Source organism: Malurus melanocephalus, unplaced genomic scaffold, assembly GCF_030028575.1.
Source record: "Malurus melanocephalus ecotype Western Australia unplaced genomic scaffold, MMel_1.1 scaffold_197, whole genome shotgun sequence".
Lineage (NCBI taxonomy): Eukaryota > Metazoa > Chordata > Aves > Passeriformes > Maluridae > Malurus > Malurus melanocephalus.
Genome location: NW_026623429.1, coordinates 459,994 through 472,751, shown reverse-complemented (window position 1 = coordinate 472,751; position 12,758 = coordinate 459,994). Strand labels below are relative to the sequence as shown.

General features: G+C 40.9%; 1 protein-coding gene across 4 annotated transcripts in view; it reads right to left on the bottom strand.

The window, feature by feature from the left end:
- DUSP16 (dual specificity phosphatase 16) overlaps positions 1-12,758 on the bottom strand; it is a 54,745-nt gene that overhangs the window by 33,108 nt on the left and 8,879 nt on the right. The gene's annotated exons all lie outside the window — the stretch shown is intronic.

Sequence of the window (12,758 nt, the reverse complement as noted above, 5' to 3'; positions counted from 1 at the left end):
CAATATTTTACATTTCTTCCAAATTTTAGAGGTGTCTTGCTTTAAAAAGCGACCAGAAAGGCACTGACTGTTGTAAAGTAATCCCAAGGTTAGAGAGCTCAGTATATTTCTGCAATAACTGAACTAATACATCAACAGAATGGATCAACTCTAGAGCATGCAGAGCCAACTAAACTACCTGGAAAGTTTATTGTCTGCAAACTGCAAGATCCTTCTATTTCTTAAGTATTCAGCAACAGAAGAAGCATTAGTTCCTTGTCAGCAATCATCAATAAATAACACTGATTAGTTTTATAATAACTTATTCTACATAAATTCTTGTTTATACCACTGGCACGTGTTCTGGTAATTTCCAGACAGACTTCCAGTCTGCATGTGAGCAGCCAATAGGAATGAGCTGGGTTTTGGTAGCAACGCTGAGGTTTTTACCTCCAGAAACTGATCCTGTAGGATAAAGGTGTACGATGGGTGGTCCTTAATCACTTCCTTTATGTGAAATTGAGGTCAGAGTAGAAAAAGAGCCAAGGAAGGAAGTCTGCAGTACCCCTCACACCCCCACACCTTCCTGAAAAACTCCTTTAACAGTGCAGAGGGTTAACTTGTACTTTAAATGAAGTAGTCAGAGGTTGGGATAGAAATAAACAGCTTGCACAAGCAAGATACTGTGCTATTAAGTTTTTATAAGTGACTTAAAAATTAGGTCAGTCTAATTTGTGGCTGATACTTTGTTCTTTCACGACTATGAACTCACAATGATGTCATTCTCATGTTCCAACATGCCACATTTAGCAGTGCACAGGCTTCCTGAGAGACTCTCTCAACCTTCCTTTGTGCACAAGGCTTCTGCCAGATTCTTAGCTCATACTTCACTGACTCAGGCATGCCACTCCAGTTTCAAGGCAGTTACACTGGCTTCCCATCAAATACTGCACAGTTTGGGGTGTTTTTTTTCCTCCTCTTTTTTTTTTTTTTAAATTTTTTTCTTTAACTTTACTGACTAGAAGTTTAAGAAAATATTTCCATATTTAGGTCTCACCTTCCTCACAACATCCAGGAGAGAACCACACACTAAAAGATGTGGGAAACAGGTGTTTTTAACTAATTCAACCCAATAATTTCAGTAATCAAAGGGGGCCTACRAGAAGGTCAGAGAAGGGCTTTTCACAAGGGCATGTAGTGATAGGAAAAGGGAGAATGGCTTCAMAYGGAAAGAGYRTAGGTTTAGATTAGATATTAAGAAGAAAYAGAAATTCTCCCCTGGGAGGGTGGTGAGGCCCTGGAACAGGTTTTCCAGAGAARCTGTGGCTGCTCCTGRATCCCTGGCAGTGTCCAAGGCCAGGCTGGAGAGGGAACATTCCCTCAGACAGGCACACTCATCTTTATGGGTGAACATMCTTTTATGATGAGGGCACAGAAATTTTTGGGTCAGAGTAAAAGAAAGCCCTCTAGAAATACAAAAGCAGGTAAAAACAAACAAACAAAAAAAAAATGGCCATCTGTAAGTTTGTTCTCAACAATCCCAATTCTCACCATTTAATTCAAGTTTGTGCCTGTCATTAAATGTCTGTACAAAACACTGACTGCAGTGAAGATGCAAACAATCTGTGTTTGCATTGCATAGACCTGACCCCATAAAAAGCTGGGGCAGAAGGAAAAGAGGAAAGAAAGAGTGGCCATTTTGATGCTGCTAAAGCCTTTCTCTTGGGGTTACACGTGAGAGATGTATCACCAGCCCAGGCTCTCCCGTTCTCTCATTCCTGAGGTCGTGTTTCACAACTTACACAGACATTTTTACTGGGKTTTCTTGGTGGATTTTAAAGTTTCACATCAGTATGTTCAAACCTGTATTACATATTCATGGAACAGTGCTATTGCATGAACCCTTAATGAGTTAGAAAAGCATCCCACTGTGTCTCAGGGAATGGCACATCATCCAACAGTGATTCCCAGCACCATGAAATGCCAGGTGAAGGAAAACATCCAGATGTGGCCSACAAGAACTGCATATCCAGCAGATCCCCACCATTCCTGCTGCATCTGCAAGTGCCTGAGGATACAGGAAAGGCAGGGAGAGGTGATATCTTTTATGAGAGAGGTTAATACAAAGCGATAAGGAGAGGGAGGSCACGAACTCCAGAAAGCACAAGCCCTTCCTCACATACACTGACGTGAAACAGAACCAAACCATGACACAGAAACAACACAAGGCTTCCAAAACATCTCCACAGCCTGCCTGTCCCTCTTCCCAAACAGGAAAAGAAGTCCAAAGCACATCCCGAAGCATGTAATAAATTACACAGTGAATCATATTCCTTATGGAAACTGTCTGGCTGAAGTCACACCGCTGGAAATATGTGATAAAAGACAGAAAGAAACTTAAAAGATGCCCTCCAGGAAAGAACATTCCCTCCACCCAAATTCTTGGAGTTAATACCAAGACAAGAAAATCCTGGAGTCACCACCAAGTTACTAGATKTTTGGTTTTCCCCATAAATAAACTTACCCCTGCATTATAAAGTTGGTTTATTACTATTAACTGACACTTGACCTAGCTTTATATTCAGTGCATTTTTTTTCAAGATTTAAGTGAGGTTTGTTTTCCTGAAACCTTGCCTGTCTTCTCTGAATAAGTCAGTTTAAACAGAAAAAAAWTCTTCTCCTTGCAAACCCTTCTTGCAGGCTGCTCAAAAAAAAAGTTTGCATTTTCTGAAAAAAGAAACAAACAAAAATCCACCCAAACAAACAAAAACACCACAGGAAAATTACACTTTCCTTTAAAGTTACTGAACTTTACTGAGTTCAGGTTATTGAAAAACTTTGAACATTTCCAGCTATAACTAAAAATGTACTGCATTGCTAAAAATTCTAGAACCAGAAGTTTCATTCTGCAGTGCAACAAGGAGGCAATAACTTAGGTCTCTTAAACTAAATCCCGTTTTCTTTTCCTGGAGTTCCAAGCTGAACTAAGTAGCAGTGAAAAAGACAGCAAGTGAAACGAAGCACATTTACCTTTATAAAGCTGTGGCAGTGATGGATGTAGCTGATGTGTCTSTTACCATGTCTTTGTTACCTGGGCTCATTTTGGCTGGTTTTTAAACTTTATTTSAATTGCAAAGAAATGCCAGCTAGAGCTGTTCACCCCCAGGAACGGTGAGTGCAGTTAGAGTCTCCCCAGGAAGAGAGAATGAAAAGATGAACCCTGGTGCTTTGAGCCACAGAGTAAAAAGAGCCAATTCCTCCCAATAAATACCAAAAGAGTTTCAGCTGTGCACACTTAGGCGRGAAATCTTTCCCAGCACAGAATTCATCCCTGCCTGCAGCTGCCCTCTCTGATAGGATTCTAGCACGGGTCAAAATGTGCAGGAAGAGAGCTGAGCACAAGCACAGAGCGAGGTCACCAGGAAAGGGGGGAAGGACGAGCTCCTCCCTCCTCTTCAGGCTTCCTCCTCTGCAGCCACAGCACCAGGCTGGAGCATGAATGGATGCCTGGGGCGGGTGCAAGTCATCCAGAACCTCAGAGATGGCAAAAKTCAAGTAAATCCAAATAATTCTTCAGAATATATTAAGTCTTAAATGAGCTTAGACTACCTTGGAAGAGGCAAAATAAATAAAACCTATGACTTAAATCTAGAAAATGTATCTAGGCTACCTGTGGCTACAATGCCTATCCAGGACTAAAACATTCCTCCTGAACTTGTTCTCACCATCAGTTTAAAGCAAGTCTTGCCAAGGTTCAGCTTTCTGGCACTCCATTGAAAGCATAACCACATAAGACCTTATTGAGAACCAGCTTTAGGTCTGGCAGGGAGAGCACCTGGCATCAAAGGCATGCTTAAGGCCATATCCATGAAATTTAGTGAAAAAGCAAGAGGCTGCAGGTTGGGGTGGGGGGGGATTTAATGCTTTTGGCAGCTAAATTATTCTGATATTCCACAAATGCTTCAGTGCAGGGGAGATGCTTTAACTTAAGACTCAGGAGCTACCTCTAAGCCAAACCACCAGTGTGGTGCTCAAAGCAGCCTGGACAGAAAGGRGGGCTTATTTGTGCAGGCTCACATCATGGCACAGCTACAGAGCTTCCCAAACCCCAGCTAAACATGTCCTCCACGGCAATCCACAACACAGGGCACATGGACTGGGCTGAGCATGTTCAGTGCCACAGTGCCACAGCCACAATGCCATGGTCAGCAATTGCTGCTGTGTGCCATTACTGCACCAAACACTGCTKTTGTCATTACTCCAGCTCAGACACGAAAATGAACTTGCCACCAGCACAAATAGGTTGTTGCAGACAGCAGGGGCTGTATATGGAATCGAGTGAGAAGTGTGCTCGAATAACTGAACAAGAGGAAAAATATRCTACTGCTCCAAGAAGATGAACCCAGCCACCAGATATTAACCCACAAAATGTAGAGTATTCCCCAGGAGGTGATACACCTTTTTAAACAAAGTATGCACATGGATGGGAAAGGGGAACTTGGCCACACAGAATTCCTGCTCCACTGGTACGAATGGATGGTGCCTGGGCACAGAGATCCAAAGCCCTGCTGTGCAGTCTGAAGTACAGTATTGTCCCTTCTGCTGGACTGCGTGGATTTTTGGTACGTTTGGGGTAAAATTCAAGTTAATAATGCCTTTCAGCACAGGTCTGTAGAGTCAGGTATGAGCCAGCCTCAGCGTGATGGTTGCTCACAGTCTTAGCACAGCGTCCTTGCTCTTACACAGCACAATCTGAYGCTCATTACCTCAGCGCCTTCCTCGGGGCTCTTCACTCAATCAAGGCRTAATTATTTAACCGCAATCCCATCTCCTTTGCATTCCCGTTAAAGAAAATCTTATGCAAAAAGGTAAGAGTTTGGCTACGAGTCCTCAGCCCAAATATCCTCCTGCCAGGGCTGCACTGCTTGCCAAGCCATCGCTGTTTGTTCTTCAGAAGTTTGCAGCAGACAGACTGTGCCAAATACAAAGAACTTTGTCATGAAAAAAAAAATAACAGTAGCAAGTGCTCTCCATGCTCTGCTAATCTTGTCAAACCATGCTGTACAGACAATTACAATTAATAAAAGTATTCTCAGGAAGCTTAATGACAGTTTTAGAGCCAGAGCTAGTYTGCTTCAGGTAGACTGGAATGAGGAAAGCAGCAGGGAAGAAATTGTCTCCTGCTGTACCTTTAGTCCCTCACAAATAAGGAAAGGGCTCTGCAGGGAAACTGCCCTACTCCAGATAGCAATTTCAGTAGTACAGATCTACCCAGGAGTATCAGTGTTTCTCTCTGCCTGCCCATGAAAATACCTTTACTACCAGCAGCTGAGCTTGGAACCACAGAAAAAGCATGATCCTTTTCTTCTTGAGCTACTTAAAAACATGTGAGGTGTTTCTTCCAAAAGCAATAAACAAAGTTYACCAGCTCCAAGAAGACCATCTGAAAAAACACTCACCCAGTCACAACTCAACAAAGATAGAGATGTGCAGTAAAATGGCCTGCTCCACTACACTTGGCATCTACTACTGCATTTAAAACCTACAACTTAACCAGTGGCTCCCAGACAGGGCCAGGAATAGTCTAGGTAAGTATCTTTTAAGATGTCTTGAAAAAAATCACAGTCATATCCAAAATTCTTTTGGCCAACAACTGACATCAAGTAAAGGATTTACTGACTTGGAACTCACATTTCTTCTTGGGGATAAATGATCACAGAGGGCCAGACTAAGAATTTAAATATGGGTGTCATCTTTTAGTATTTTGAAGGCAGTACAGTCAAATCCTCCTGAGGCTTTTCACAGGCTGTATATCCATCCAGCAAGGCTAAAGGCAATTCCCATGGYACTCCACCCAACCCTGGTGTTCTTCAGACATTCAAACACATTCAGTTCTATCCACCAGAAAGCCTTTTCCTAAGGAGCAAGTTCCCWGTCTGAACCCAGCAATCAGATTGCCAGCAGTTTCAGACACAGACAAACTTGCAAAATCCACCTCTAGACTACCGATGCCCCAAGCAGAAATGGTGATGAATCCACCACGGCAGAAAAATCTGGAACTTCACAGAGAGAGCAGCCTGGAGCTAACAGTGCCATCAGGTTTGCTGAGACAGGCATCTTCTGATTGTCTCACATCAATTAAGAAAACCTTAACGTTAAATAATTGTGAAGGAGAAGAGCAACTCTGGGCCATCTTTTATGATTCAGAGGTTTCAACTAAATCATAAAGAACAACAGATTAAGCCTCTCGCCAGATAGGCCTGGTAATTTTGGTACCATATTTATATTGTCACCGTGGATCAATTGTGATTTAGGTTTTGAGTCCAGAGGAATCACTTAATCTGCTATAAAACTGTAAGCRTAACTAAACCATTTGCTATTGATATCCTCCCTAAGAGATAAATAAATCTGTGGCCTCRTACACAAACAGTTCAGTGAACACCCAGCATTCCATTTCAGCACCTGACTGGCCTCCTAAAGATCAGTCAGATCTGAAAGCTTGATCAGAAGATTTGGCAATTTGCTGTAGCTTGAGCTTTCTAAGAAAACCAATACCCCTGAATTCAACACACATCATGTGCAGTGAGTTTCCCAAGGTAACACAGTAACAAGAGTGGTTAAGGGATGCGTCCTGATGGGGAAGAAACAAGTTTACATGAAGTGTTCTGGGCATTGTCAGGAACCAACAGGTGTAAACCCATCACCTTGACAGCTCATCTCATCTCATCTCATCTCAGATTGCTGCCTCAAAATTCAGCTGTTAAAACCTCCACAGCCAACCTAATCACACATTGAGAAAACCAGCACTACCTGTAATACAGTCTCATAGAAAAAGCAGAAAGACATGATTTTACACCAGAAGTTAAAGAAAATCTGTGAGTTCATTTGTTAAAGACTTTGAAGATGTCATCTTGTGCATGTCAACYGTTGGCATCATCAACAAAAATAAATTCTTGCTTTTAAGAGAAGTAACCAAAAAGGCAACTTAAGATGTCATTGCACTTTCTCCTGGATTTTAACCACCTCACATTGCAATAAAAACAGTGAAAGAAAGAAAACATGATTAACTGATGGCCAGTCTAGAAAAACGCGGCACTAGGTAATGGTTTCACCTTCAAATCAAAGTCAGTGCATGCTTATAAAATTTCCAGTACCCTCCTGAAGGAATTCAGCTATCTGCAACAGCCAGCAGGCTCCCGTTTTCACTTTTCTTTCTCTTACACCATCGTATGTGATGGATTTCTTCCCATACCTCTACATAAAATTTAGTTATATCCTGCCCGTTTTTCTACTTCTTCCTAAGATGCTTCAAACCACACAGAAGGATGAAAAATGCTCACCTAGACACATGATCTCTTCTCTAGCAGCGCAGTAGTGTTTCTTTTGGCCTTAACTATGCTGCTCACACCCACACACTGCAGCAAATGTGATTTTTCAGACCTGTTCTCTGACCAGATGCATCTTTATTTTCTTCTTGAGCCATATAACATGAGACTGTCCCCTCTGTCACACTCCCTTTCCAGACACTGCCTCAAACCCACTATTTGCTAAACTGTCTGCAAGGACTTTGGCATCAGAGCTGAGACTATTTGTGCTGACCAGAACTGCCTAGGTGAACACTTTGCCTCTGGGACCCCCAAACACAGCAGCCCATGGTCTGCCCTCTTGGGCTCTGTAATAAATCTCTTCATTACTGCATGGAAGGGATACTTGAAAAAAAAAAAGTGTACACTAAGTAAAAATAAGCTGTGTCTCTGGTTTTAGATGCCAAAGCAAACAAGATTAGTACTCCACAAAGAAAATAACCAAGTTATTTACCACTTTGGAGTTCTACCAAGTATTTGACACAACCAAGTTAAAGCAGAGGATTTTAGGATATTTTCATTACAACTTGTTTTTGAATAATTGGCTCTCAAGACAGCACTGTTTTGCAGAAAAAAACAAGCAAGCTCCAATACCTTTTGTCTACTTTTGGARTAAAACCTCTTAATCGTTCCATTTCACAACAGTGATCAAAACCAAATGAAGAAACAAGTGTTTTGCTAGCAAGGTCTCAGCACTCAGCGTTTCGTAAGAGTTTTGTGGCTGCAGAGATGCGTGGCATTCCGGACAGAGCATATCTCAAAATGGAAACCTATCCAGCAGGAATTTAGAGAATCAGCTCCCCAAGTGAAAGGAACACAGCTGACACAGAAGCAGAGAGTGCACAGTGCTGCATCCCAGCCTTCCTTCCTTCCACTGGCAAAATGGCTCTGGAGCCGTGTGTACACAAGGAACCATAAACTGCCATGAAGGACGATGAGGAAAAGTCTTCTCCAAGGGGAAAATAAGAACAAAGCAATCCCCAAAAGAGTTTATTGGGGGAGGGGAGGAACAACAGGAAGGAGGAAGAAATCACTACGGATCTGGCATCTTTAATTCAGAGAAAAATCAGAGCTCTTGCAATTCCCACAAACTAAACAAGGAATCGCACAGTTACTGTGGAAAAGGKAGAAGAATCCAGCCAATTCTGTTTAGAGAAGGAAGTAAGTGGAATACCACGCCAAGCACAAGAGGAATTTAATTTGATGGAGAATCTACATTTCAATTTAGCCATTGAACCACTGCAGGTCATGCCAAGGGACGTTTTTTGTTCYGTGTTTGTTCTTTACCTGGCAATGAGAAAAGGAGCTTTTCCCTGCTCCTCACTAGAAGGATCTTGCACTGCGTTGGAAACGCAGTTCACTGCTTGCAGCAACTCACTGCTGAATGACAGTGCCCAGAACACAACCAGCTCACCACACTCATGGAAGAGCTCCCACCAAAACTCCTGCCACGCCRCTGTGCTTCAGAAACAGTGGCTCAGACACTGCTGGTGCAAAGGATCCTCAGTTCCAGAAGGGAGAGGAAATGAAAAGCTGCGTGTTTAGCTCCCAGCTGAGTCTGGAAGTTGTGGAAGGTATACATACCACTTCACAAGGAAAGGGAACAGGAAGCCAGGAAAGAAAAGAGGCATTATGTTGAAATGGTAACATTTTTGTGAGGTTACACAGGCCAAATGAGTATATACCAGAAAAATGTGAATCAAAGTCTGGGTAAAGAAACAGAAAACAGTGTAAGTGACAGCAGATAGAAAAAAAAGGTAAAAATAATAAAAAAAAACTTCAGGAGAGCAAAAAGTATCGAATCAGAAAACATACAAAATAAGAAAAAATCCTAAGAGCTGATGAATTGAAGAGTGCAATTGAATTTGATACTAGTAAGTAGATAATAATAACTGAGAAAGCAAAAAGGGGTTTCTTTGCAAGGGCCTCTACCACACAGGGTGCTGGCAAAAGGTGAGTTCAAGATGGATTAAGTAAAGTCTGACGCAGCAGAAAAAGGGGGGAAAAACTGATTAACTAAGAGTAAGCCACCATGTTCTCAACATTTATGAGGGGATTAAGTTTTTAAGGGCTGAGCAGAAAACAGAAATATATAATACATATTAAAGTAAACTATTCCAGCATAGGTAAAAAGTGCCATATGTGACAGAAAAGGAAAGACAGAAAGACTGCTGAACTTCAGTACCAGAACAAATCATTGAAAAGCAGCAACACAGAGCCTCTGGCAGACTTTATGACAGGCATAAAGGAGYATATGGCAAGAAATGGCAAACCCAYCCTTCTCTACYAGACCCAAACCCASCTTTAAACTTGCTCATGTGCCATATCTGTGTGATGAGAAATCACCAGTGTATTCATTACCTGGTCTTTCAAAGGAAAGTGAAATTAAAACCTCACTTCTTCCTACTTGGAAACTTGAAAGCATTTCTTCTGTGTCACACTTACTTGGTAAAATGAAAAATCTCAGAGGAGTAATAGTAGAGGAGAAAAAAACCAATCAAATGGATGTGTCTGTTGATAGTAACAACACTGGATGAAGTCACTGGGAATGAACCACTTTAGTACCTGGCTGAAGGGCAGAGCTGTGCTGACAGACAGGTTACTTCTGCTGACTTGTTTGCACAAACCCACAGGCAAATTTGGCATAAGTCAGCAAAACTCAGCAGTCTGCACGGTCTGGGGGGGGAAAAATCTCTTCCCTGAACGACAAAAGCCTTCAGCTGACAAAATAGCACCAGTAACATGACTAGTCCCAATGTGCTGTAGGGATGGCAGGCTCACCAGTAGGATGCYCTGGATTCCTGGCTGCACAAGACAAGATCTTCTGCAACACCAGCTCTCCCAGCGTGGATGCCATCCCATCACAGCAGTGCAGCTGAACCTGCAGAACCCTTTTACTCCGGGCAGGACCCCAAGAACACGGGCCTGGCATCACCACACTACTACTTAAGAGTAAATGTGAGGAACACGCAAAACCCCCAAATGGCTGAGATTGAAAGTATATCAAAACACCACATTAGGATTAAAAAGAAATCAGACACCACCACTTGAAAAGTAATGGGAGTGCTGAACGGAGTTGTAGGTTTAATCAACACTTCCCCCAGAGCAGTGGGCAGAGATGACACAAGCTATTAACAAGTGAGAAAAATAATAACTCTGAACACATTGGCATAGTTTAAGTTAATATGAGGAGAAAAAAAACCAGGGTAAAAAATGAATAGACATTACTAGCTATCCATTCTCAAAGCAGAAAAGAACTTTTTCATTTTACCAAGTAAGTATGACACAGAAGAAATGCTTTCAAGTTTCCAAGTAGGAAGAAATGAGGTTTTAATTTCACTTTCCTTTGAAAGACCAAGTAATGAATACACTRGTGATTTCTCATCACACAGATACACCATAAACCACTAMATGTACAAAACTACTTCAGATAGCTATGACCACTAAAACTGCACACTGCATCAAGACCACATATCCAGATTTTCTCAATTCATTATCCCTAGAAAGAGCCTAAGAAGCCTTATCATCTGCAAGGCTATTTTGTTCTGCTAGCTATTTAATTGCTTTTCTTATCATATTAACCATCAAAAAAAAAAATTAAGGAAGTCACACTGAATGAAAGTTTTATAAGCTATAAGGAAAGGGGAAAGGAAAGAGGAAAGGGGGAAAAAGGAAAAGGAAAAGGAAAAAAGGAAAAGAGGAAAAAGGAAAGCTTCTCTTCTGTCTAGAGTAACTCCATACATACCAGATCTTTAAAAAGAGCCAACAATAAATTACTAACAGCATGAGGAAAACCAGCAACTCACAACAGAAGTGTTCAGACAGATAATTTTCCACATTTCTTCCCACCCTCTCCATTGCACTGAAAGACATGTCTTCATGTGGATTCAGGGGCATTCTATTTCAAGCTTAAGCCTCTGAACCTTACAAATTTTCGACATGAAGATATCGTCTATAATGAAAARTTTTGAAATCAACTCATTCATAAATACTTACAAATGCCTATTGATGAAGATCAAATACACAAAATCACAAAATGCTATTTTCTCAAAAGCCATCACATAATCTCACCCAACATTTCTAAAGTGTTTCTTCAGTTACATGAATTATAAACCAAAAATCCTGTTTAACAASCTTCAGAAGATATTTTCTAGATGCACGAACAGTATCTACTACTATGAACCTATTGGAAGTTACACCTTTCCCTGTACTTTAACTTGTCATTAGACTTTATTTAGAGAGCCTGTCAAAAGACTTCACCTCATRCAAACAGAAAGTAACTCTTGTTTTGTACTTCTACAAGCCTAGCATTACCAGCCAAAGTGGGATGAGCCTATTCTGTTGTCAGACAGAATAAACATTAGAATTGCAATTTCTATGATTTAAATGAAATCTCGTTTTCATGTGCAACTAATGCAGAACTTTTCTCCCTTTATAAAAATACTTTCAATCTCTGTTGACTTTCTTCTTTTCTTTTTCCTTTATTCCGCCTACACAGGTATATTTTCTCAATATCTGWTCAATACTTCTTCCTTCCATTGTGCCCTGTTCTTTCTTTCTCCAGTTCTGTTCCTTACACACATCTTCCTTTTCTAGTATTTTCACTATGACAGAAGTTGACCTTCATATGTATCCTGAAACTGGATAAACTGTTTGAAACTTCAGCTTGAGAAAGTGATAAGCCTGAGTATTTTTCCACTGTGGTGCAATTTAACTGCATTTTGAATAAAAGCAGAAGGATCACAGCTCTGTCCACAGACATCAGAAGAGAGAACTGCATTTCAAGTAAAGCATGTATACACAAATCAGAACAAAACATGCAGAATTCAGAATTCAAGGAAGCCTATTTTACTGCTGTTGGAGAAGCTGAAGGAGTTACATGTTGGTGGTTCAATTTCTTTATCTACACCTTGTCCCAAAGCACCTATCCCACTTCATCTCAAAGAAAGAGTAATGCTGTTTTCTACCAACAGATAGACTACTCCAGTTGGGCTTTCCTGTCTAACAATTGATATTTGAAAGTGAGAGACCTTTCAAGTAGGAAGTTAGGCTTGTATAGTCTCACTTTGCCAAGATAAATTGAAAAAACAGGTAAATACRTAATAAATAGCTAAGTAAGCATAAGGTCTAACTGTATAAAAAATGCAGTACCCCCCTAAAGCTGAACCAAATACTAAGCACGCAATAGAAATGCCTTACTTTGGTGGATATAATGACAATATTTTTGTACGTGTACTTAATAATTTAGTTAAGCAAAGATATATAAAAATGCTACTACTGGATATCTACTCCAGCATCAGGCAAGTTCCAGGTCAGGGAAAGTGCACATTAAGTGATGTCTCTTTTTTCCTTTTTTTCTTTTTTCCTAACATCTACTTTATACTGAAAGGTGCATTTACTTTCCTTTTTTTTTTT